The sequence below is a fragment of the Canis lupus genome, chromosome 5 (assembly GCF_003254725.2).
Source record: "Canis lupus dingo isolate Sandy chromosome 5, ASM325472v2, whole genome shotgun sequence".
Taxonomy (NCBI): domain Eukaryota; kingdom Metazoa; phylum Chordata; class Mammalia; order Carnivora; family Canidae; genus Canis; species Canis lupus.
Window position 1 is genome coordinate 10,955,727 of NC_064247.1, and position 26,914 is coordinate 10,982,640.

The 26,914-nt window shown below is 47.8% G+C and overlaps 1 protein-coding gene across 5 annotated transcripts in view; it reads right to left on the bottom strand.

The window, feature by feature from the left end:
• Positions 1 to 26,914, bottom strand: part of GRAMD1B (GRAM domain containing 1B) — a 236,148-nt gene that overhangs the window by 135,348 nt on the left and 73,886 nt on the right. The window lies entirely within an intron of this gene.

Genomic DNA, 26,914 nt, shown 5'->3' on the forward strand with positions numbered 1-26,914 from the left:
AGCTTTGGTGGGCGTACCATCAATGGCGGAGGTCAATTGTGTTCAACGCTCAGTGAGATTGGCAGATAAATATTTCGAAACATCCCATGCACAGGAGGAAGAAAAGAGACGCTTAGGGTAGTTTTGAGAGCCAGTGACCTGAATGAAAAGTAGGGTCACTGACAAAAGAGAAGGCTGAGTACTCATGCTGAATTACAGCCACCTGTGAAATGGCTCTGGCATTCTCTATTTCCGTGTAAGGAGGAAAGGTGTACCCGGGGAAGGAGGGCAGGTGGCAAAGCAGGTGAGAACGCCGCAGAATAGTTTATTTGTCATCTGGCAAATGAGTATGGGAAAGTCTAATAATAGAAAATAAGTAAACAGATGTGATTTGGGGCACTGCCAATGATCGCCAGTTTCTTATACAACATACCTGAACAGTCTCAAAACTACTTGGAAAATAGCTCTCTGGGTGAAGACTGATCATTTGTCTACAAAGTTACCGGGGCGGCATCTGTGTCATGGGTCCCATGGAAACGCACAGCAGGGTGGGTAGACCAGCAGACTCAGGGATTCAGAATTCAGCCAAATATCCTTTAACTCATTACAACACACTAATCCTTCTCTGCTTAAGAGTTCTTTTGCTTCTAAATATGCTCCTGGTTGTCTTTAAATTTAAGGAAGAAAAAAGAAGAAAGCTCTCCCTCAACTCCTTTATTTTCCCTTCCTTTCCTCCAGGACCATATTTTATTGAAAGAACACACGTTTGGTGAGCGCCAAACTTTCTCGTCAACGCCACATCAGACTAAACTGGGAGCTTCGTTATGCAGACTCTTTGGCCCTTCCCCAAAACTTGCCGTGTCAGAGTCTGAACATATCCAGGAATGTGTATTTTTTTTAAGTTTATTTTTATTTGTTTATCTAAGTACTCTCTATACCCAATGTGAGGCTGGAGCTCACGACCCCGAGATCAAGAGTTGCATGCTCTTCCGACTAAGCCAGCCAGGCGCCCACCCCAGAAATGTGTATTTTTTTAAAAGCTTCCCAGTGATGCTGGTGGGCAACTAGGATTGAGACCCACTGGACTCCACACTCACTGCCTCCACTTCCTCACCACTGACCCGTGAATAAGTTCCCTGCAATCCGAACAGCACCCTCACCCCTCTTTTCTTTCATCCACCAGGACCTCAGTTACCGTCAGGCCAAGGATAGCTGTGGCCTGTCCTAATCTTATTTGACCACCCAGGCAGGTCTGACGTCAATGATTATTCTCACTCTCCAAACTTCACCCTTCCTGCCTTCTGCGGCACCACCCTCTCCTGGTTCTTGGGTTTTGTCCTACTTTTGTTTCTCTCTTTTTTTGTGGGGGGGGGGGGACTTCATGTACTCTTCTGTGTCAGCCACTCGTTTAATAAATTACCAAATACTGACTACGTACCAGGCATTTTTGGGAAAATCGACACGGAGTATAGAGTAGTAAACAAAACAGAGATCTCCATTCTCAAGGAGTTTACATTTTGTTGGGTTCCTACCTCTTCCAGCTTTATGCCAGGAGAACCTGAGTTTGTGAACCTCTACTTATCAAAATACTGTGCAATATTATATATTCATAGGAGATGATTTATAACTCTCACCAGATTCTCAGATAGGCCTGTGACCCACAGAAAAATCCACAGTAATAACGTCTCTGGGGAATCTCATCCACACCTAAGCCTTCAGCTATGATGGATATACTGGTGACTCCCAAAGATAGCAGGGCAGAGAACTGAGCTGCCGCTAGTCACATGCGGCTATTTAAATTTAAATTAATTAAAATTTCAGTTCCTTAGTCATACCAGTCATATTTCAAGTACTCAATAACTACATGTGGCCATTTGCTTCCATATTAGTGCAGATAGAGAACATGTAAAGTTTAATCAGACAGCACAGAGGTTTCCAGATCAGACCTAGGATTTGAGTTCCAGCTTTGCCACTGCTCACCTGAGTAACTCAGAGCAGCCTATTTACTTCTCTCTACATTCCTGTCACCTCAACTGTTAGGTTGTAAATAACTCCGGACAACCGTCTTGAGGATGGAACAGGTTAACTACTATAAGGCACATAACAAGAGGCTGGGCAAATAATAAGGCCCCAAGAAATGGGGGTTACCATCCCCCCATTTAATGTTGTTTTAATGCAATGTTACTATCATATATTTGCATCAGCACTGAACTCTCTGGAGTCCAACATGAATCCCAAGCTGAACACAGCCAATCCTGAATTCACCATCTTTTTTTCTTTTTTCTCCCCTCCTGGGACCGGACAAGTAAGGATTCATTCCAACTTAGTGTTAAAAAGTAAAGCCACATGTCCACAATGGCAACCACTGAAACCAAGTTCCAAGCTCCCCCAGGAATGGGGAGCCTTACTTGCTCAGTCAGAAATTCCGCTGAGCGGCACCCATGAGGTCAAGTCGCATGGGCCTCTTCATCCCCCAAATCTGCATGAGATCCCCTCCCTTTCCCCTTGGACGAGGCGGCCTGGCCTCAATTAATATTTTCTTTCGCTAAGGACTGCTCACTCCGCCCGCCTTCCTAGAGACACCTTTCATTTTGTGCAACTTCTCAGAGCTGCTCCACTTGCTAGATAGAATGCTGCGTGCTTCAGGACCAAAGTAATAAAGCCAATTAGATGTTCAGGTCTCGGCTGAATGATTTTCAGTATACATGCTGCCGAAGTGAGCACTTGGTTGATGTTTTGGTTTTTTTTTAAACTCGAGAGGCACCTCCACCTCAATTTCACTGCAAGTGCTGCAGATTCTGCAGATTTCATCTCCTGACACCCCGCAGGTCCGACCTGTTCCCCATTCATCACTCCTCGGCCACTGTCTTGCTCAAGCTCTCATCACTCCTCCCAGGGATTACTTTAACAGGCTCCTAATGGTTTTCCTCTTGCCAATCTGGCCCCCCTCCAGTCTATCCTGGACACTGATGGTCCTCCTGAAATGCAGACTTGATTGCATCTCTTCTTTAGGCTTAAATGTCCCACAGACTTCCCATAATTTCAGAACCAAGTTCAAACCCCTTAGTTTAGCGAGAAAAGCCCTAATAAGCTGCCTGCTGTCTGCCCATGCCCACTCCCAGGATCCCAGGTCTGGACAGGGCCTCCCGGGGCCTGGTATATACTTCTCTGCACTCTCTGATTTGCTTCATTCATCCCATCTCGATTAAGCCTGAGGGCTCTTGAGTTTTTTAGATTGCCAGCATTCCAATCTTGACCGATCTTCTAACTACTCCATTTCGACCTCTTTAAAATGGGAATGACAAAACATACATACATTCATACATACATACATAAATAAATAAAATGGGGATGACAAGTGTCTTCTTCATTGAAGTGTTATAAAAATTAATAGCCATAAATGCTTAGGAAGGGATCTGGAATCGGGCTACTCAATCTCATAGCTGTCATGATCTTTCAAAAGCAGCACCTTCTAAGGGACATCTTCCTCGATGACCACGGCCCACACTGTGGTCCTACATCACCCTGCCCTACCTTTTACCCCCAAAATTAGCACACTCCTTGGGATACAATAATTAAGGACTCAACTCCCTATGCTTTCAACCACACTGTCACTTACTCAAAACCAAAGATCCTATTTTATGTTTCATTTCCACTCAACACTCCTGCCACTCCAGAAAGATCCTCTGCTGGCAAGTTCTCTTAAGTCCATACAGATGACACCCTCTCCCCAGATTACCACCCACCTCCAAATGTTCATCAACATGTTCTGAACGCCGGTGTTGAGTACCCTGGGCCCTATTCAGGGTGAAAAGCATGGTCTGTGACCTCAAGGAGCTTCTAACAGATTGTGTTAGGCGCTGGTGCTCTAGAGATACCAACTTGAACTAGACATTCATTTCCAAAGAAAGTAGCAACTGTTAAGAAAACCTTTCTAATGCCAACCCTCCTCTGCCCAACCCCTTGCCAATGTTATGCTCCAACTCGCAGTTATCCAACATGATGATGACGATGAAGACATACTTCCTGCCTCACAGGGCCTCCATCGGAGGGTGGGCAGGAAAGAATGTAGTTCTCCAACTAGATGCTAGGAGCAAAAAATCAATAGAAAAGGATTTTGAGGGGGGCCTGGGTGGCTCAGTGGTTGAGTGTCTGCCTTAGGCTTAGGTCGTGATCCCAGAGTCCTGGGATCAAGTACTGCATCAGGCTCCTCACAGGGAACCTGCTTCTCCCTCTGCCTGTGTCTCTGCCTCTCTCTGTGTCTCTCATGAATAAATAAATAAAATCTTAAAGAACAAAAGATTTTGAGGTCCAAGGCTACAACTTTTTTGTTTCTTTCTTTCTGAATTGCCTGAGTTTCAATCAATGTACATGCCCATCCTTGGCTCTTGTGAATACAGATAATCAAGCGTTACTGGGGGGGAGGGGCAGAGAAAAACACTAATTCTTTTCTCTAATGCTCTGTTCTGAGGTATTTTTCACAAAGTGTAAAGGTTCCCTGACCCACCATAAAATTCCAGGCCTTTCACTACACACAATTAAAATAATTATACTCACCCCATTATATTCTTCAAATGGCTTCTGCAGAAAGAGGGCAAGAGAGCTTGTGAGCTTGTGTCAGCTCAAATGTTCTTGGTCACTCTTAAGGAACACACCACTTTTCTCTAGCTCCCACACCCTTGTAGCTTCCTTGGCCTCAAGCATTACTTTGCTTCACAGCAAAATCTTAGGCCCTCTTAAGAGAAACAAACAAATTAACCAGGTCATTTAGTGGTAAACCTTTAATCAGTGTTAACTGTGACCAACTAAGATGCTTCCCAGAACTTGTAGTCTCTGATGACTTGTCAAGGCCCTAGGTAGGGGAGTCTCACAGGCCAGCATCCCCCACCCTTCAGGCTCCTGTGCCACCTCCCTGCCTTTAGGACATCTTTTGCTTCCTAATCCAGAGCCTTGATACTGGAGAACAAAGTAGGAAGATGCATAGATTTCTCAACCCAACGCAAACCAGATGGCATTCCGTCCACAGATAACCCCAAAACCTTACTTAGAATTTTTTTGGTAGTCTCTACACCCAACGTGAAGCTCAAACTCACACAACCCTGAGATCAACAGTCATGTGCTCTACCAACTGAGCCAGCCAGGCAATCCCCCAAAACCTTATTTTGACAACCACCTTGATCCTGGTTCCTTCATCTAAACTTCAAAATGAGGAGTTAAATCCCTTCTCCATGGACTTCCCCTCACAGGGGCAAGTCCAGAGACATTCCCAGGACAGGCAGAGAGCCCCACACCGAGAACCTTTAAACCAAATCCCCAACTATCATGATTTGGAAAGATATCTTTCTGATATCTGACTAAACACTATCTCCTAGTTAATTTGTGGGTTTTTTTTTTTTGAGAGAGAGGACGTGTGCATGCATGAGAGAGTACACATGTGAAAAGAAGGGGGAAGGGAAAAAAAAAAAAAAAAAAAAAAAAAAAAGAAGGGGGAAGGGTAGAAGGGGGGGAGAGAGAGAGAGAATCCCAAGTAGGCTCCATGCTGAGTGCAGAGCCCATTGTGGGGCTCTATCTCACGACCCTGAGATCATGACCTGAGTCGAAATCAAGAGTAGGGCGCCTAACCAACTGAGCCATCCATGCTCCCTGTGTGTGTGTGTGTGTGTGCGTGTATTTTAATCAAAGGTACATAACTACGGGGATCCCTGGGTGGCTCAGCGGTTTGGCGCCTGCCTTCGGCCCAGGGCATGATCCTGGAGTCCTGGGATCGAGTCCCGCATGGGGCTCCCTGCATGGAGCCTGCTTCTCCCTCTGCCTCTGTCTCTGCCTCTCTCTGTTTCTCATGAATAAATAAATAAAATCTTTTTTTAAATATTTTTTTTTAAAAAGGCACATAACTATCATTCAGAACTTCAGGTCCACATCTAATGACATGCCTCAAACTCTCTACAGTCACTCTTCACCTAAAACACTCTAAACAATGTTTTAGGTTATCTTATTACCAAAAAATGCTATGTGGCTTTTATCAGACTTCTGGAAATGCTGGAAACACCTAAAGGAACCCCTCCCTCCAAGAAACCACTAACTTTAGTCATCAATACCCAAACTGCTGTTTGCTTGACCTCTTCTTGGTTTCCCTTCTACTAACCTCTGAAAAGTTGTCGCTAGAGTTCTGCCCAGCAGTCCCTTCTCTTCTCTACACGTTCTCCCCCCACCATCTCATCCAAATCCATGCCTTCAACAACCCACATATTGTCCCAAGCCCACCTGTTCTACCAAGCACCAGGTTCCCTGAATCCAAATGCATGGAAGGCATCACCAAACCCTGCCTCCCAAGAGCCCTCTCAGCATATAACCCCCCCCCCCCACTTCTCCCACCAAGGAACTTTACCTGCCTTCCTTAGCTCACCTACCTGCACCTCCATCCATCTACTTAGTTGTCCAGACAAGGAAACTCAGAAGCAGTTGTGGCAGTTCCTTCTCGTCCGCTCCCTACCTCCCATCAGCCACAGAGTTCTGCGGCTCCTACCTCTACGTATCTTTTATACACATCCCTCCTTCCTTTTCCTACTGTCCTGGCCCCCTGGACCAACGACGGGTATCAGACTATGTAAGAATCACCTGCCACTTTTGTAGAGATAGGTTCCCACCCCATCTCTTTCCCTGGATTCTAATGCAGAGGTTCTGGGCTGGGGCCTAAAGAATTTTTAACACACATCCCAGGTGTGCTAACTACCAAAGTCCCTACCTTATTGAAATGGCCCTTAGAGGTGCCTGGGTGGCTCAGCTGGCTAAGTGTCCAACTCTTTTTTTTTTTTTTAAGATTTTATTTATTTATTTGAGAGAGAGAGAGAGTACGAGCAGGTGGATGGAAGAGGCAGAGGGAAAAGCAGACTCCCTGCTGAGTGGGGAGCTGGACATGGGGCTCAATCCCAGGACCCCGGGATCATGACCTCAGCTGAAGGCAAATGCTTAACCGATGGAGCCACCCAGGCTCCCCAAGCGTCTAATTCTTGAATTCAGCTCAGGTCATGATCTCAGGGTCATGAAATCAAGCCTGGCATCTAGTTTGGTGCCGAGAGTGGAGCCTGCTTAAGATTCTCTCTCCCTCTCCCTCTGCTCCAACCACTCCTCTTGCCACTCTCTCTTGAGTACACATGCATCACACACTCTTTCTCTAAAAATTAAAAATAAGTAAATCTTTGAAATGGCCCCTTAACTGAGCTGATAAGTGTTTAACAACCAGGGAGGAGGAAACAGGTGTGCATCATTAGCCAATTTCTGTGTTGCAAAGATTCTGGGCGTGGCCAATTTCAAGCTAACATCACAGCTGGGGAGCAACGTGCACAACTGGCTGATGCTCGCCGGCCCTAGCATGGCCCCAGTACAAGATGCCTGGACTACCCTGCGTTATTGTCTAAATCAGGGCTAAAGGCGCCTCTTCCCAGGTTAAAACCCTTTCAAGTTTCCCCCTAACGCCCTACAAGATAGTCCAAGGTGCTTGCCTCGTACACAGGCCTTGAAACATGAAACCAGTCTCCTCTTCCTAACTTCTCAACTTCCCCTACAGAGAGCTCCACCTAAGCCGCTAATGTGCAGCTGACATAGAATCACTTGTGTTCCCCGAATAAACCAGGCTCACTCACTCCTCCCAACTGTGTTCATTGTCCCCTCTGCATTAAATGTGTCTTCTGCATGACCTCACACCTCAATCACTGCACCTTCCACTTGGCCACTGAGTCCCATACCACGCAGAAGCCTGGCTGACCTCTTCCCTCTGACATAGTCAAGGCCCAATTCACTATTTTTTTTTCCTCCTAGACCCAGAGCTCTCCATCCTGTGAGCCACAAATCTAAGCCTGAGAAGTTAGCACTAGTGATACCGGCAGCTCTGCCCTTACCTTGGGGATACCCTATTGGCTGCCTGAGAAAAAAATCTTTAGGGCAAATACTCGCTACTTTTTTCAGTGTGTTCAAGACACTGCGTTCTAATATGTTGTATTTAATACTAACAATAAAGGTCCACAGGAACGATGCTTTCTGGTCTACAAAGTGCCTCCACGCACATTCTTACATCTGATCTTTCCAACCTCATAAAGTAAGAATGTAAATACTCTGATCGCTGTTTTAAAGATGAAGAAAAGGAGCAGTGGCTCAGTGGGTTAAGTGTCTGCCTTCAGGCCCATCAGCGTCCTGGGATCGAGCTGCATCAGGATCCCTGCTCAGTGGGGAGTCTGCTTCTCCCTCTCCCTCTGCCCTTCCCCTGCTTGTGCTCTCTTTCTCTAATAAATAAATAAAATAAAATAAAGGTGAAGAAAATAAGGGTTTATAGGGGGACCTGACCCGTCAAAGAGCAAAGCAGTGATAAGCTAAGGAAAACAGGGTTTCGGTACAGGTGACCTGCCCCTGAATTCTTCCTTCTATCCCCTTGAGTACAGGACAATGTTGGCCTTGGCTTTCACTTAAAGCTGGGAAGGGGTGGGTAGCAGGAACCACCGACCTGAGGGATGAGAGTGAGGGGGATCTGAATTGCAGGCGAAGTAGGGAGCCTGGGAGGAGTGTGTGTTCCTTGTGATAAAACCATCAACAGTCTGCCCTGCAGGAGGCAGCGCTCAGGCCACAAAGCAAGAACATCTGGGAAGTTTCAGGCAACAAAAATACTGAGATGAGAACCGACAAGAGAATAGTCTAACATATAGAGTTATGTACACTACGGTATAGACATGAAGCTAATACAACATTGTGTGTCAACTATACTTCAATTAAAAAAAAAAAAAAAAAGGTGACAAGCATTTGCCCAGACCAGTCAACAGGTGCTGATGTGAAATGGCACGGGTTGCCAGGTAATGGCACCTGCCATGAGGTCACAAGGCCACAAGTGAAACCACAGAAATAAGTTTTTGAACAACGTATGCCTAGAGAAGAGCAGAGCTGTCTCAACAACCAGCTGCTGAAAAAAGGCCATAGGGAAGCCAAACAAGACAGAGCAAGGTGTGTAGGGACAGGGGAAGACTTCCTCGAGCTAGAGCCAGGCCTGGGGAGACTTCTAGGAGGCCTGTGAAGGGCTGGCCAGAAGCCCAATGGGGGAGCCTCGGGAAAGGAGAGGCCAGTGCCATCATCCCCTGCAGGTATGAGGGCAGGACAGGGGAGGGACAGGCCAGCACAGAGCAGGAGCAGGAGGCCTGGTGCCCTGGGGGCCACTTCACAGAAGTTTAGGAAGCCATCCTGGTGGCCGTGCCAACTTGGTCCTACCGCCAGCTGCAGCAGAAGTAGCCTGATTCAGGAGCCAACCTGCAATAGCTTGGGGCACCTGATTCCCCAGAAATCGCCAGCGAACACCCACAAGAGCATTTCGGAAGCCCAAGAAAAGGTGCCATGCGTCTATTTTACTTCTTTAAAGACCAAGTCCATTTAAGAATAAATATGTTTTCAAGATGTTTTATGACTACAGCTTCCCAACTGGTAGCTAATTTTGTCACCACCTGTTTCCCTCTAGTTAACAAAAATCAAAGGAGTGCTGGAAGTAACGAAGTAGGGAAGATACAGAAAGCCTTGTGTTGGGGCACCTGGGTGGCTCAGTCAGTTAAGCATCTGTCTAAGGCTCAGGTCATGATTCCAGGGGTCCTGGGATGGAGTCCCGTGTCATCAGGCTCCCTGCTCAGTGGGGAGTCTGCTTCTCCTTCTCCCTCTGTCCCTTCTCCCTGTTGAAGCTTGCTCTCTCTCAAATAAAATTCTTAAAAAAGTAAGGAAAGCCTTGTGTCCTGCCCCCAAAAAGCCAAGGGGAGAGGAGAGGTTGATGCATCTGGAAAGCAGGAATGCTTATTGTCCCAAAAAGCACATGAAGGAGGGGATAGTTAACCAGAAACTCTGTCACAGACAAACTGCTCCATGGACGGCCCCTGAAGCTCAAGGACAGACCACAGACTATGTTGTTTAAGAGTTCTTTCAGCTTGCCTGCCTCCCCCTTCCCGGGCTCATACCCAGCCCCATCCATCCCCCATCCAACTCCACTGGCCCTCCCTCTTGCGGGGGGGGGGGGGACTGGTTTATGGTGAAATCATTATCTTGGTTTTTTCCAATCAGAAGAAATAACAGTCCTAATGAAGCACTTTGGCCATTTGGCAACTCACAGAGAGCCCTCAGGGGCCTGGGGAAGAAACAGCACTGACGGGACCTACAGGCGGGACATGTGAGTTAAGAGCCGGCTCTGGGTCCCCAGGTGCCATTTCTCACATGGGACATGTCATCTTATCTTCCACCCCAAGCACATTGACAACGTTCTGATAAGGTACTCACTCGTGGCCACTTCTTATTAGCCAGAAGGCAAAATACTGGGTAATTTAAGACACTGAACAAAAGAAAACAGAAATTGAGGGACACCTGGGTGGCTCAGTGGTTGAGTGTGTGCCTTCAGCTCAGGGCATGATCCTGGGGTCCTGGGATCGAGTCCTGCATCGGGCTCCCTGCATGGAGCCTGCTTCTCCCTCTGCCTGTGTCTCTGCCTCTCTCTCTGGGTCTCTCATGAATAAACAAAATCGGAAGGAAGGAAGGAAGGAAGGAAGGAAGGAAGGAAGGAAGGAAGGAAGGAAGGAAGGAAGGAAGGAAGAAGAAAGAAAAGAAAGAAGAAAAGAAAGAAAGAAAGAAAGAAAGAAAGAAAGAAAGAAAGAAAACAAGTTAAATCATCCACAAGTCTTTTATTTTTGTTTTGAGAATGTTAATGAAACACACACAATCACACTCCTGCCCTCTCTCCAACTGGCCCTCTTCAAGGTCAACTCTAGGACCCACCCACACGGAGGAGGGTGCAAAAGAGATTTTGAGGATCCCTAAAGTAGATGATTCATTCACTCAAGACTCATCCAAAGAACACTTCGCATGGCGATCTGCCAACAGAGAAAGGATGAGAGAGCAGACTTTGGGTGGGCCAGGTGCCGTGCTAGGAGGCAGGAGAGCAAAGTGCCCCAGGACCTCGCCCTACCCTCACGAATCTTGAAGTACGCTTAGGAATGAAGCTTAAAGTATAAAGAGAAGTATGAATCACCAAAACGCTCTATCACAGAGGAAGGGGAAACCTAGCACGTGCCGAATGCCTACAATAAGCATTTTTCACATACCATCTCACTTCAAAGTCGGTACTCGAGGAAAGTAACATGCTTTTTTATTCCAACTCCATTCTGTTCTTTATTTCTCCATTTCTTTATATCAAGAGTAGCCGTGTGCCCTCTTCTGTACCAAACACCCCAATGCGCCCTGACTCCAAGGGCTGATCACTGTGACTATAACTCAACGATGCCTGAAGCCCCCCAGGTGCCTTCTCCACACCCTCTGTGTTGCTCCGCTGGGCCAGGAGCATTAGGTGATCATTCCCACACCTCACTGGCTAAGGAGAACTGACTCAGAGTTGGGGGAATAAGGGGCGCAAGGTCCTCTCGCGTTCTCTAACTGCCCATCTGCAGAGCGGAACCCTAGACGTATCTCACCTATACATAGAGACCCTGCGTGTTCTTATTCCTCAAAGTTCTCTATCTTTTCTGCTCTTCACTCACATTTCAGCAGTAAATGGGGTAGGGGTGCACCACCATAAGCAAGGAAAACCCCTGGCCTCTCAAGGTTTCCTTACGCAGAACACCATTCAACCTCACAACCAAGAAACCGAAATGCTTCTAGCTCTTCTTTATGTCCATTTGCTTCTCAGGGTGTCCTGAGTGAGGTGGAATGCAACAGGGAGCCCCCATTCCTGAGCTTGGGCTGACAGGCAGCCCCATCTGGAGGTTAAGTTGGAGCTGGTGGTGCCCAATTGCCCCATGAGGGCGAATATTCACCCAGCGCGGGCTCAGATCATTTTTTATTTCATCGTACTTGAAAGTGTTGAGGCTACCCACCTTTTTTCACTTTCCTTTCACTTCCCAACCCCTCAAACAGGTGATCCCCTGCCCCCACCCCCACCACCTGCCCTGCCAGCTGCAGCTACTCCTCTCTGCTCACTTCCTCACTCAGGCTCCCATCTGGATTGCTTTACACAAACTGTCCTCTCATCAAATGTCACCAAAGACCACCTAGTGGCCTCTTTCCAATCTCCTTTCTTTCTGACATTTCTACAGCATTTGAAATGACTCCTCCCTCTTGGGGGAAAAAATAATAGTACTCTACCCTTGGCTTAATTTTAATAGTACTTAGTGACATCACACCTCTCATTCAACAAGTACTTGTGGAGCATCTACTGTGTGCCAGGCTCCACGTGAGGGAACACCAAGATGAAAGAGGAAAAAAATACATTCTGTCCTCAAGTTTACTCTCTAAATGAAGAGTCTTTCCATCGAGTGATGAGATTACATACAATAAGCTAATCTCTTTGAGGAGGGTGGGATGGGAAAGGTGTCTGTACAAAGTACACTACCTACACATGAGAAAAACCACTCAGGGCTACATGGGACTCTGGACAGGGCTTCACAGAGGAGGACACATTTGAGATGACAGTAAAGACAAGTCAAACGTTACTAGGCAAAAAAAAAACAAAAACAAAAAAAAATGTTACAAGGCAGACCATGTTCTATGGAGAGAAATCAGCGCATGCCCACAAAGACTTGATGAGAGCGTCTTATGCTTAGTCAAGGGCCTCAGGCTCACGCTGTGGGAGATGAAGGAGGGGCTCAGGATGGGAAGAGATGAATGCGGACAGGTAAGCCAAGTCTGAACACAGCCAAGTCTGCAACACAGCCAAGTCTATGTGTCCCAGAAGTGGATTAAATGTCATCCTGCAGGTGATGAGGGAGGCACTGAAGACTTGTAGAGAGAGGCGTGTTTGTTTATCCAAAGAAAGCAGAGGATTAAGAGGGAGGCCTATAGGAAGCCCTGTCAAAAGAGCAGAGAGGATGAAGGCTCAAGCTAAGGAAGGAGAACCCCTGAGGGAGAGATTTAGGAGGTGCCTGACTGACTACAGGTGGTGGGAGAAGGCCAGAGAGAGAGAATCTAGAATGTCCTGGCCCTCTGCTTGCCCGCACCCGAAGGCAGTGCTGTGTTCTTCTCTGGCATCCCCACCACTCTGCATCGTGCAGAACACATGTGAGGCGAGTAATGAATACCTGTGACTAGTTCAGCAGTCCCACCTTCCTCACCTAACGGTACGATAGGTCTACAGCGAACCTTCCGTAGGCCTTGTGCCCAGAGTGAGAGTGGAAGGCTGCTAAGGTGGGTTGCGGAAAGACTTTGGGGCACTCCAACTGGGTTCTCCAAAGCATCCATATACACTCATCCTGGAGTCAAGCACAAAGTCACACTCCCATCTATTAAAAATAAACACATGGGAAACAGAGCACAAGTCCAGGAGAGCAGTCGCACCGGACTGAGCTCAGAAGTCGGGGTCCAGCTCTGGTTCTGCCACTGACCGGGCAGGACACAGAGCAAGGAGCATCACCATCCTGGACCTCAGCAAGGCTGTCTGTCACATGAACTGAGTGTGCTGGACCATCCCCGAGGCCCCTCTGGACTTAAAAGTGCACAGAAGTTCAGTAAGATTTTAAGAAATCTTCCCAGAGAAGCTAAGTCATTGGCAGAGAAGGGATTGTGTGAACTGAACCAGGAGGGAGAGGCGGCGGCCCTGACTGGGCCCAGTGGGGAGAAGAGAAAGATCAGCAACCCAAGAACAACTGTAGCTTAGGTCCCCGGAAAGGCAATTCACAGGCACAGAGCCACATGTGACTTCCTGGCTCACTTTCTGCACTCTCTTTGTGATCCCTGCTTCCTTTTACTTTTTTTTTTTTTTAAGATTTTATTTATTTATTCATGAGAGACAGAGAGAGAGAGAGAGAGAGAGAGAGAGAGAGAGGCAGAGGGAGAAGCAGGCTCCATGCAGGGAGCCCGACGTGGGACTCCATCTCAGGTCTCCAGGATCAGGCCCTGGGCTGAAGGTGGCACTAAACTGCTGAGCCACCCGGGCTGCCCTCCTTGTACTTTTTTTTGTTTTTTTTAAGATTTTATTTATTTATTGGACAGAGAGAGAGAGAGAGAGAGACCAAGTAGGCTGAGCAGCAGGCAGAGGGAGGAGAAGCAGGCTCCCAGCTGAGCAGAGAGCCCGACGCAGGACTCGATCCCAGGACCCTGGCATCATGACCTGAGCTAGCAGCAGATGTTTAACCGACTGAGCCACCCAGGCGCCCTCTTGCTTCCTTTCATCGTTACTGTTTCCAGCTTATCACTTTATCAGAGTCTATAATTCTTATAATAAAATTGTGCCCCAAGCCTTATACAAGAAGGGGCCTGAAAGAGGATCCTAATTTTTTCCCCCTCCAGAAAAGGAAACTAAAGCAAGAAGAGACACATAAAAAACCACAGAGATATTTAATGACATAACAAAAAATGAAACTCAAGTTGGCCTACTCAGAGCACAGCTCTGCCCACAACATCACGTGGCCATTCAGATACAGAAATATGCACCCCCAGAGCATGGAGAGAAAGTATCTTGCTTTTTTTTTCTTGGACCTTCGGTGCCTTTTTTTTTTTTTTTTTTTATGAGAGAGGCAGAGACAGAGGCAGAGGGAGAAGCAGGCTCCCTGCAGGGAGCCCGATGCGGGACTCGATCCTAGGACCCCGGGATCACACTTTGAGCCAAAGGCAGATGGCTCAACCACTGAGCCACCCAGGCGTCCCAGACATTTGGTGCTCTTGGCTCTTGCTCATAACAAGGATAACTACTAATAGCTGTTCATTCCACCAAATGCTCGTGTCATGCATGTGCTGTTGGCGAGTGTTTACTAAGCACCAGCTCTGCTCTAACCACTGGAGACACGCTAGTTGGCAGGGCCCCTACTCTTAAGAACCACACAGTTTTGTGGTTTAGCAGCAGGGATGCAGAGGTGAGAGACAGATCAACACAACAACAAAAAAGTTCAAAAATAGTACAAAGACAATAAAATTGGGAAGTGAGGAGTCTCAAAAAAGCAAAAAAAAAAAAAAATGTTAAAGTCCCTTCGATAAAAAGTAGCAGTTATTCAAGCCGACTTGAGTCCACGCTGCTCACCACAGACCATACGACCTGACCATCTGGCACATACTGAGTGACCAGTAATTTGCAATGACAAGTGTTCGCAGAACTAATGACTGATTGAATGTGAATATATCATCAGAAGGGTCTCGCCAGTATTTTTAATTTGGAGACTTTTTAATTTGGAAGGCAATTCAGAAGAAGATTCTAGTGAATTCTGTTTTGATTTTATATCATCCTAATGAATCTCTAGCTCATCATAAGGGAAACATAGATTATAGCTTAATCAATATTTTTTCCTGTCATTCTATATCTACTGTGATGAAACGGACTTAAACATTTCTTTTCCTACTTTCCTAAATATCAAATATAGCTCTTACGTGGTACATATTCAAAACAGTATTTACCACTGATGTCAACGGGGATATAACATAACACAAGCGCTCATAAAATATTCAGATATAACAAGTTAAAATAGTCTCAAAATACAAGAATCGCATGTACCTAGGTCCACAATTACATTCTCACAAAGACAGAATAAGCATCAATGCAGAGTACACACAAAGCCAATCCTGATCTCACAAATGCCTCGTATCCCAAAGATGGTCTTTGTATCTTACCTTGGCTCTTTTTTATAAGATCTTCTCATTTTTCTCAAAGTTCTCACTCTGTATCTCCTCCCTAGCACCAACAGCATCTTCTCTCCTAATTACACCTCATATCAAAGAATGTCATTCATTTCAAACTCAGAAGACAACCCACTCATTTGGACAGAGCTCTCCGCAAGGCCTATTACAGTCCTGATGAAGGTGAAATCCAAGATTCATGAAGCTGTATCACGGGAAACTCAGCACCTCGGCAAGACAGGCACATCATCCCCTCCGCTGCTTACTTGCTCCCCTCTCTCTCCCATGAGAAGGGGGATCAGGGTCCAGAAGTACACCAGGAAATCCTAAGACCACAGAGGCTGCCCTCCTTGATCACCCATAGCCCTAACCACCCTCTGGACCACTCTACTTTTCCAGGTCTGCCAACCCCAAGTGACTCAGCAAAGGTGCTGCAATGACAAACAGCCACAAGTCCCAGGGCCTGCCCTTCAGATCAGATAAGCTTGGCACCAGTATGAAAATGACACCAATATGAAAACGCTTCTTTCCCTTAAATGAAAAAGGAAGAGAAAGAAATCATGAGAACATGAGCACCAATCATGTATCAGGCCCTTAGAGTCATGTCTTACCTTTATTTCAACTCCACACCAAACTACAAGGTAGGTGTTACCATGATGCCCTCTTTATGTTGGAGGAAACTGATAGTGCAAAGCAGCCGGAGGGAAGAAAGCTTGCTCCAGGCTGGAACTTTAGGGAGGCAGGCTGGAAATTGCTACTGGAATAAAAGTTGAAGGCAGCCACTGGGAAGTCATCGACACTGAGGAACGGTGTCAGCCTGGGCAGTTAGCACAGTCTTTTGCAAAGATGAACAGCCTTGGAAGCGGGAGAAACACATTCTATGTCTCAGCTGTCCCCAGGCCCTCTCAAATTCACCATCGGTAGCCACCTGTGACTCTGGATCCTCCATCACTCAGCTCCAGCTGGGCTTACCCTGGACTGCTCTAGAATGGGGCAGGCCAAGTCTCTCCATCTCCCGGGGGTGGATGGATCTAACCCAACTGCTAATATCAAGATAAGTATCCTATTCAATAAGCAAATTAAAATTTCTTGCTGATAAGAGCAGAGTCACCGTCCCATGGCCTAGGGACACCTCACCTGCCTTATGGATATCCAGGGTGAAAAACTATGTAATTCACACACATAGATACATATAGAATATTTATATACATATGAAATGCCCAATATATTTGTTTTTATAAGTTTGTTTACTTATTCATTCATTTATTCTCTGATACCCATCCACTGAACCTGGACAGGTATGTTTGGACCTAACTGCATGCTGTCAACTGTTTTTTCTCAACCCTCTGAGACACTACTGAGCTGATTAAGGCAGTGAAAGTGAATTATTTCTTTTTTTTTTTTTTTTTTTTTTTTTTTTTTTTAAAGATTTTATTTATTTATTCATGATAGACACAGAGAGAGAGAGGCAGAGACACAGGCAGAGAGAGAAGCAGGCTCCATGCACCGGGAGCCTGACATGGGATTCGATCCCGGGTCTCCAGGATCGCGCCCTGGGTCAAAGGCAGGCGCTAAACCACTGCGCCACCCAGGGATCCCGAATTATTTCTAGACAGCACCCGTCACCCAGGGGGTCCTAAGCTAGTAGGCAAGTGGGCACAGGTGCTCTAGGACTCTATGCTTTCCATGACTGTGAGGACTAAGGTCAGGAAAAGGCAGAAATAATAATCCAAAATTATTAAATAAAATTAAAATATAAAAATTATATTTATATATATTTATATATATTATAAAATATAAAATTAAAATTAAAATCCTAACTTTGGAATCCTTTGCATCAAAGGTCTGAGAAGTAAAACAGAACTTCTGTTTCCCCTGCCCATCCTCTGCTAGAGAAAGCCAAAGGGAAGTTCAGTGTTCCTGTGTTCCTCAGAAAAGAGAAGAGAAGCGGGCCAGGTTACCCCAGGTCCATGGCTGGGATTTCCAGTCAGCAAAGCATGAGCCACCCTTGTCTATTCCAGGAAATGAATGAGCGAGGCTTTAGGGTGACAGTAAATTGCTTCTGTTCTCCTAAGGGAAAATGTCCATCCAATTCCATTTACAAAGGAAGGTCTTCTGCTAGAGAGGGTGTCCTTCACAATAAGATCTGGCCAGTCACCAGGATGACCAAATGCAACAGTTCCAGCCGCCCTCTCCTTGGATGCACCTGCTACATTTTTAGATTTCACATTTATTTGCTTTATTCACATTGACTGACTAATAGGTGCTCAATTAAAACTGACAGTTGAACAGATAAATGGATGGACAATAAATAAACTAGACCAAATCCTTCAAGAGCAGAGGCCAGCCGAAGCCCAGGGGCTAGCACACAGCAGCCAAGCTGTAAGGGTGTGTGGAATTTGAAAGCTCCGCACCCTGGCAGCCTGTTTAACGTGTCCCACAAGGGGAAGTAAAAATCCAGCCCAGGATTTTGACAGGAGCTGCTGCTTTAACAGAACAGAGGTCCGGTCGGTGAAACAGTGGCTTATATAATCTTTGGTCTCTATTTTCCATTTCTTATGGATTTTAATTACCCACATTGTCAGCACACACATAGAAAACCTCAGTATGAGGTTAGGTATGTATGTATATTGTACAGTATCGAAAAAGGCCTGAATTAAACATGACACGACAACCTGTTTGAGTCAGGATTCCATCATTACTTAGTTGTATGGATGTGGGCATGTGTCAGGGTTTCCATTTCCTTAAAGGCCAAGGACACAGTCGTTAGTTACATCTGCCCCCCGGGATGCAGGAGCAAATGAGCCATGGGATCGCCAGGCCCGAAGCATGTGATTGGAGGCTCCATGTGTGCCAGGAACTGCGGTATGTGTTGGGGCAAATGCAAAGAATCCTTATACTCTGTGCTGCCCTCCTGGAGCCCACGGCCTGGTAAATCACTTTGAAAAGGATAAAGCGCCACCGAAATTCAGAGGTGATGATAAATTGCTATCGCCAGCATTGTTTTCACTGGTGTCCACATGGGCACCATGCTCTGCTGCTCTGACTGGAAGCTCCAGGGGCAAGTGTCAGGGTCCCCTCTTTCCTCTGCACACCCGACCCCCCGCCCGGGGCTCCCCATTCAAGAGGTCAAACTCCCCGCTCTGTGGTGCCTCAGTACCTGGCATCCAAGGTCTGTCTTAAGGCTGTCACTGCACTGCCTAAAGAAGTGGCCCTTTGGATCCTGGCTTCCACCAGAGCCAAGAGGAAAACACCAGAACAACTGCCCTCTGACATCCAACAGCTGCAGAGAGAGAACCAGCTTAGTACCACCATCTCCCTAAGTCTTGGAAAATGTCAGAGCGACAGATGCATCTGCATTCCGAAATGCCTACACCCAAATAAACGAAGTCCTACTGTCGCGGGGAGGGAGTCCGCTCCCACACTCAGCCCTCAGCTGCACCCCCATTCATCTCTCTCTGTGGGGCAGGGGGGAGACATTACTTCCACAACTCCTGACTTCTCTAAGTTTTAGCGAACACACTAATCCTTTCAGTGATGTGCCCAAGTAACTTGTTTTTAAACGAACAGGGATCACTGTTGCGTTGTTAATTTGTTTACTGTCTCTCTACCCTCTCTAGGATGCAGGCTCTACTAGGGCAGAAATTGTTTTGTTCGCTGCAGCTTCTGGCATCCAGAACAGCACCTGGCATGTAACATGTGGTCAATAAATACTGGGTGGATTAATCAGGTGGGGGAAAGGGGCGCAGAAGGAAGGATACATGTATTCTCAAATCCTCCTCTCCTGCAAGAGGAACAACTGTTGCCCTGACCTGGAATCAGAAGGCCAGAGAAAGTACTGTTACCATGGCAACCACAGCCCCCCGCCAAAAAAAAATCAAAACATCCTTCCAAACTGCCACAGGTCCCTGGTGGGAAAGGACCCAGTTATTCCTCTCTGCATACCATACCTGGGCCCCGGGTTGATCACTGGCCAAAATACTGCTTCCCACTTGTTCTTGTTTTCTGGAGTCTCGTTTTGGGAAAGGTCAACCGCTCTCTACCTACACAGGCCGAATTAAACTCCCTGAATAGAGACCACCCTTAGAAGAGCAGCAGTCTCTGGTCTCTGAGCACCAATAGTCCGATGGAAGACGCAGACGGCACAAAGAAATACAAACACGCAAGAAACCAACAGGCTTAAAGCCAACAAGCCATTATGTACTAAGCCAGATTCATGTCAATGGGATATGAGGGGGTAAAATCACTCAGCTCCAAGAGGACAACTTGCTTTGCAAAATGATTTACAACCAGAATTCCTTGAAAATCAAGTTTCTGGGGGCGCCTGGGTGGCTTAGTTGGTTGGCTTCTGCCTTCAGCTCTGGTCATGATCTCAAGGTCCTGGGATGGGTCCTGCGTGTGGGAGGTTCCCTGCTCGGCTGGGGGTCTGCTTCTCCCTTTGCCTTCTTCCTCTGCTTGTGCACTCTCTCTCAAATAAATAAATAAATAAATTCTTTTTTTTTTTTTAATTTTTTATTTATTTATGATAGGCACACAGTGAGAGAGAGAGAGAGGCAGAGACACAGGCAGAGGGAGAAGCAGGCTCCATGCACCGGGAGCCCAACGTGAGATTCGATCCCGGGTCTCCAGGATCGCGCCCTGGGCCAAAGGCAGGCGCCAAACCGCTGCGCCACCCAGGGATCCCAATAAATTCTTTTTTAAAAAAATCAAGTTTCTGTATAGTCCTTCGTGTATTTGATTATTTACTCCTTCTCTAAATACCTGTTTACCGAGCTCCTACGATGTTCCATGCAAAGACCTCAGCAGGCTCCGAATAAAACAAACGCTGAATAAAATAAACTCCGCCCTCGCAGCATCATAAAGGATGCAATGTGACCAAATAATCGCAATTCAGGAACATAATCACAAATGAGGCACACGTCATAAATACCGGAGTCTGGAAATACCTCCCAGAGGAAGGATCCAAAGGGGAAGAAAAGCAGGGCAGGGTGGCAAGGTGGGAAGGTGTTACAGAAGGGGAGTCCCAGCTGAGGGACAGCGTCCGTGGAGCCCTGGAAAGAAGAGAAGGCCTGCCACTCGAGGTGCGGAGAGGTTCCTGGGGCTGGAGGCACAGGCCTGGGAGCAGCAGCCAAGGAGGAGGTTGGCGAGCAGGAGTGAGGGCACCAAGACCACTCAGGCTGCAGCCCAGAATTAGGGACAGGGCTTCCCTGGGGGCAGGGAGGCCAGTTAGGAGGACACTTGAAGCGCACACACGGGAGAGATGGTGGCCTGGGCAAGGGTGGCGGAGTCAGGAAGAGGGACATGAAGAACATGCTCCCAGGGGAGGGAAGCCTCATGAAGCTGATGGGTACCAACCCTGGGATGCTGGAGGGGCCTACAGAGAGGGACTGGGCTGGAGGGAACGAGGGCCAGTTCAAGCACCTCGACGCTGAGTTCTTAAGAACCTCCCCACAAAAATGTCTATGAGTCACCCGCAGGTCTGAGCCTCGGGCTCAGGAAAGAGAGGCAGCATGACAGTCATCATCCGACAGAAATAATTAAAGCCACGCCAGTGAATGAACCAGCCCCAGGACCTTGTATAAGCAGATGGAGGAGGAGGCGGTGCAGAGGGAGGGAGAGGAGAAGGAGAGGGAGATGTCAGGAGCCTGGAGTCAGAACCCCAGGCAGACGGACACTGAAGAGACAGACAGACAGGAGCGGCCCACGAACTATAGAAGCTCATTCTCAGCACCTATCAGTAGATCTGAAAAGTGACATCTCATGATTAATCAAACAAGTAACCAACCACTGTTCCAACTAAGGCTATGCAAACTCAGCCTTGCAGATGGCCCAAAAAACATCTCCCTTTTACTGACGAATAATAACCTTAGCACACCTCCTCAGACTCACCTACTTAGTCTTACAAGATGAAGAGAAACCTATGCCCTCTGCTTTACGGAGGAGAAAGACACCGAGATGGGGAGAGACTGAGTAATCAGTCCAGGACCACAGGGCGGGAACATGAGCTGAACCACAGCCGACACCCCTGGATGCCTCGGATGGTCCCCTAGACTGGTGCTGGGGCGCTGGTTCTAGGAAAAACCATCTAGAAGCGAGGCTGCGTGGGCTTCCTGAGTCTGCTGATGAAGATAGGGCTCCAACCCCCCACGGAATGGGCTCCCCAGACAGGAGGTGGGCCGCACGCCCAGCTGATGTGCAGGGTACCTGTGCTCCAGAGCCCTCTCTGCCACCCACCAACTTCACGGCCTTGGACTTCTGTTTGCTCCCAGTTGAGACGACCACACAAATCCCATCCACCATGAAGACTAGCTTCTCCGGGAGAGACGCAAGAGACGCAGAGCCAGAGCTGTAGGCATCAACAGGTGGCAGGCCGAGTGCAGAGAAGTAAGACAACGTAGTAGTGCCATTTGGTCCTAGGACCCTCCTCCCGTCTAACCTCCCAGCTGACTCTTTCCTCGGACCTTTTTTTTTTTTTTCTCTCTCTTTTTTAATGCTGTAATCCAAATCCCATAGCTCTTGAAATGATCTTTTTCACATTGCTCTCCATATAGGTTGTGAGCTCCTCAATGGAAGGGCCGTTTGTGTCCATCCCTGTATCCCAAGCACCTGGACACACAGTACCTGATCCCTGGTAATCCAATAAACATTTCAACTGTGAGAACTAGCTCTCCTGAGTTTTCTGATCTTTCAGCCTCATCTCTCAAACTACAAACAAAAATCACATCCAGTCATAGAGCCATTTCAAGAAGCAACCCAAGCATGGAGAAGGCATCGGAGAGAGAGGAATCTTTCAGTGTCACTAGGAACTTGCTGAATGGTCGGGCGACTTTCTACTCTGCTCTTCCAGTACGTGTGGCTGCCAATTCCCCCAGTAAGTCTGCTGGGCCCCACAGCCCCCCGTGAGGTCCAAGTAATCACTAACAGAAACCCAGGGCTTCCCTCAGAATCTGCAGGCCACAAGTTACTACCAAGAAGAAGTCGTTGACAGAAAATCCTCAAAGGATGACGACCAGTGTCTCATCCTCACTGAGGACAAAACTAGAGAAAATGGGTTTGAACTGTACTAGGGGGGATTAGGTTGGATCTTAGGAAGAACTTTCTCGGCAGTGGGCCTTGAAACCTACAGAGAAGTAACCAAGAGAGGTGGTACAGTCCTCTTTTCTGAGGTCTTTTGTCTTTTTTTTTTTTTTTTTTTTTAAGGAGGTCCTCACATATCAGGAAAATGTGGTTCATCACAGACAAAGAGAAAAACCCATGTTGTCACCCAAGCTAAGGGCAAACCGTTCTCTGGAGAAGCTCCACCCTGTTCAGAGTAACCTTTATTACTGCCATTCCGTCCATCCCTGAGAAGCAAACAAAAGGTCAGGAAGGGCTGCGGAGCGTAATGACCCAGCTAGAACACAAACACTTGCCGGATCAAGGCAGATGGCTCTGCGGCGTCAGACTGGCACTGGCGCATACGTGTGGTTGTGGAAAACACGAGGACGAGGCTAAGTGGCATCTCTGATGAGCAGGCTCTTAACCCCACTTTGGAGAAGTATCGCATCCTGAGGGCTCCTCCAGAAACAGTGCTGCAGGAATTCTTTTTTTTTTTTTTCCCCCTCATTTTGCAGACTCACCTGTCCTCAACCTAGGGACTTTACACTCCGCCCTACCTTCTACCGGGAAAAGGTACAGGAGAGCCCAATGAAACATAAAAAAGTCTATCACTTAGAAAGGAAACCTGAATGAGAAAACGCAGCATTCTTTTTTTTTTTTAAGATTTTATTTATTTATTCATAGAGACAAGAGAGAGAGGCAGAGACGCAGGCATCATACAGAGAGCCTGACGTGGGACTCGATCCAGGGTCTCCAGGACCACGCCTGGGCTGCAGGCGGCGCTAAACTGCTGCGCCACCAGGGCTGCCCAAAACGCAGCATTCTTAATAGACATAATGGTTTCCAACTTAAAGAGGAGGAAGTCAATTCAGAGAGTTGAACCTGTCTAATAAATGGTATAATCATAATTATATATTTCAGAATTATGGTTTTTGTAAAATTTTTTAACAGATTTCCAAGTTAAAAGACCATCTTGTTTATATCACTGTAATATGCAAAAGAGAATTAAACTCAAGTAATTTTGGTTATTCACAATTCTTAAGAGAGAAAGGAAGAAAAGTTTTTTCCTCAAATTCTTACATATATAGCTATATATCACCTACTAAATTTTCTTTTTTTAAAGGTTTTTTTAAAATACTTTATTTATTTATTAATGAAAGACACAGAGAGAGAGAGAGAGAGAGGCAGAGACATAGGCATAGGGAGAAGCAGGCTCCATGCAGGGAGCCCGATGCGGGACTCGATCCTGGGTCTCCAGGATCACGCCCTGGGCTGAAGGCAGCGCTAAACCACTGAGCCACCTGGGCTGCTCACCTACTAAATTTTCACTTTTTTTTATCAGAGGACATAAAATAAAATACATAATACACCCAATATGCTGCCCGTGGTTGGGTTAGCACAGCGAAATGATGAGCTGTGTCTTCCTCGTCTCTACTGTCCCCAATATTTGTGTTAACTACCTATTTTATTACACACACGATAGCCACTGCCAAGGCTGCAAACATTTCTTTTATGAAGCTGGGAGACCCTTGCAGAGCCTCAGAAATGTGTCACTAAACCCACCGTCCATAAGATCTTTCTGTATCCTCCTCATTGTGGGGGGTGCAAATATGCCAGGGTTACCATACTCCCCTTGCCCCCGCTGGACCCCCAAGGCAAATTCTTTTTCCAGAGTTGTGAAAGACAAGGGAAAAACCAAGTGGGTTGTTGTTGTTTTGTATGTATGTGTGTGTATGTTTTTTTGTTTTTGTTTTTTTTTTTTACTTCCCTCACTCAGCCCCCTCATTTCCTGACTACGTTTGCTAACCAAGAAGCAGCAAGACTACAACTCTCTGTGGTCAAACCAAGTAGGTAAGAGGCAGCAGGCTGGGAAGAGGCATTCCTGCAGTGAGGGCTGACGTGGGGAGAGCTTATAAAGCCTGAGGCAACTCTGGAGAAGAGACTGGCCCAGACTTGAGGTCAGAGGTCCGAGTCCCCGGGCCATAAGCCAGATCTGCCACCTTGACGTGCCTAGCACCTTATTTCTTTATCTCATCTACAAATCAGGGTTGAACCAGAATCTCAACACAGGGTGTGCACGAAGGATGCAGAAAGGACTTCACACCATGGGACCAAAAAAAAAAAAAAAAAATGCAATGAGCAGCAGGGGGAGGCCTTCAATGTAAAAGCCACAATTTCCCTATCCCCCCTCATCCACCGCTGATCTGAGCTGAGGCACAGCCACATCTTGCTGATGATTCTGAACTCTATTATTTGAATTGAAAATCCAGACACACAGTGTCTGGAAAACAGAGAATATTTGACACCAGGACTATTTTTAGAAGGTGGCACGGGGCGGCGGGGCCAGGGGGTTGGTGTAGCCAGCCCCTGCCCGCTGTCTCCTTGCTGCAGCTCGAAGCCGCTCCGTCCTGCCTCCCCGCCTCCCCTCTCCCATCTGAAGGCCTGTGTTTGATTTTCAGTTATGCATCTTGGATGGAAGCTTTGCTATCTCCTCCGGGAGCAGGAAGGTTGTTCTCAGGTGCTGAAGTCACAGGGCCAGAGCTCGCAGACCCCCCAGGCCCAGCCCAGCCCCACGAGACATGTAAAAGCTCCATCTTCCTTCACCCCAGGTACAAGAGCCCCTGCGCGCATCGCCACACCAACGTGGGCCACAGAGGCAAAAACCCAAGAGCGCAAAAGCTCCAGATAAAGGCCTCAGGGCGCATGAAGCTCTTGCACGCACCCCAACCCGGCAACCACGGCGGGGGCCGCTCTCAGGCCAGCTTGGCGGGGCTGAACACCTGCTCTGGGCCCAGGGCTCGCCCGCCGAGGTCAGGAAGCTTAGCCATTCAGACGCCGTAATGGAAAACGGTGTTACCCTAGAAGCAATTATCAGTGACCAGCCTAGCAACTGGTGGATGGAGAGTACTCGAGAGAAACCAACCACCCAGGGCAGAACCATCACCCGCTAATCTGCCCCGGGATCACCCGCCACCCCCCCCCTCCTGGCTGACACGTAACCGGTGCCCCCGAGACTATAACCCCCACGGAAACTCTTAAAAATACCACCTCCCACAGGGGACCCTGGCCAGTGTGAGTCAGCCCTTGGGGCTCTACCTCGACCCCCTCAGTTTCCACCAACTGTCAGCATCTGGAAACCGCATCTACAGCCAGAGGCCGGCGGCTTGTCCCGGAGCCCATGGCCCAGGCCGGTCAGCAGAGGCCTCACTCGCGGCACCTGCCCGTAACGCTTCCTCCCGGAGGCCTTCGCATCCTGTGCCCTCGTCCCCACCCTCTCTCACACCTTCCCCTCCACGCGGGTGGCTTCTCAAACATGCAAGAGCCAGCGGTTTGCAGGCCCTGGAGAGATGGTCTGTCAGGAGCTCGGGCTCTGGAATGGTTCAGATCTCACCCTCGCCTCTGGTTGATCAGGAGCAAGTTGATCTCTGAACTTCAGGTTTCTCAGCCATAAAACCCACCTTGAGGTGGGGGGTGGGGGGTGTTTCTTGTGCAGATTAAATGTGATTACAGACTGAGGGCGCTCAGCAGCAAACTTGGCCCAAAGATGCAGTCCCCGCCCTCAAGGATTTATGGGTCTAGTAGGTTTTCACTAGTTTCACCTTTTGCAGCACTAATTGCTGATGCATCACAGGGCTCCTCTGCGTTTGTTCTTGCTGTTTTGTGTTGAGAAAGCATGGCATTCCTCTCTTCCCCCACTCGCCGGGCTTCTCATACATGGCAGGGTATGCACAGAGCATCTGGAAGCCCAGTTCACCCGGCTCCCCCAGAAATGGAGCTGAAACCAGAAGCAAGGCTCTCTCCAAAGGTCAGAGGGAAGGGCTGAAGAATCAAGATAAATACTCCAGCGACGCCATTACCTGCCAACCCACACACCAGAGAGGCTGGCACCACCAGGTGGATACCCTTGGTCTACCTGGCTGCGCAGACCCAGTGAGCGCCGCCGCCTGAGGTCAGATGTGTGCAGCAGAGCAGAAACCCTGAGGCTCTAAGGTGAAGGGACTCTAAGCAGGGTGAGCATGTTACACAGAAGAGGGGAGAGAACAGCCAAGGGAAATGGTGGTGCAAAGGATGACGATAACAGGGCGGGGGGGGGGGGGTGTCGCCCTGGACAAAGAGGCAGAGAAGTGCTGCTGAGTCCCCTGGGAAGGCAGCCTACAGGTAGCCATCCACACCTGCACGCTGGGCCCCTGTCAGCGCTCCCTTCCCCTTTCAGGGAATCAGAACAGGATGCCAT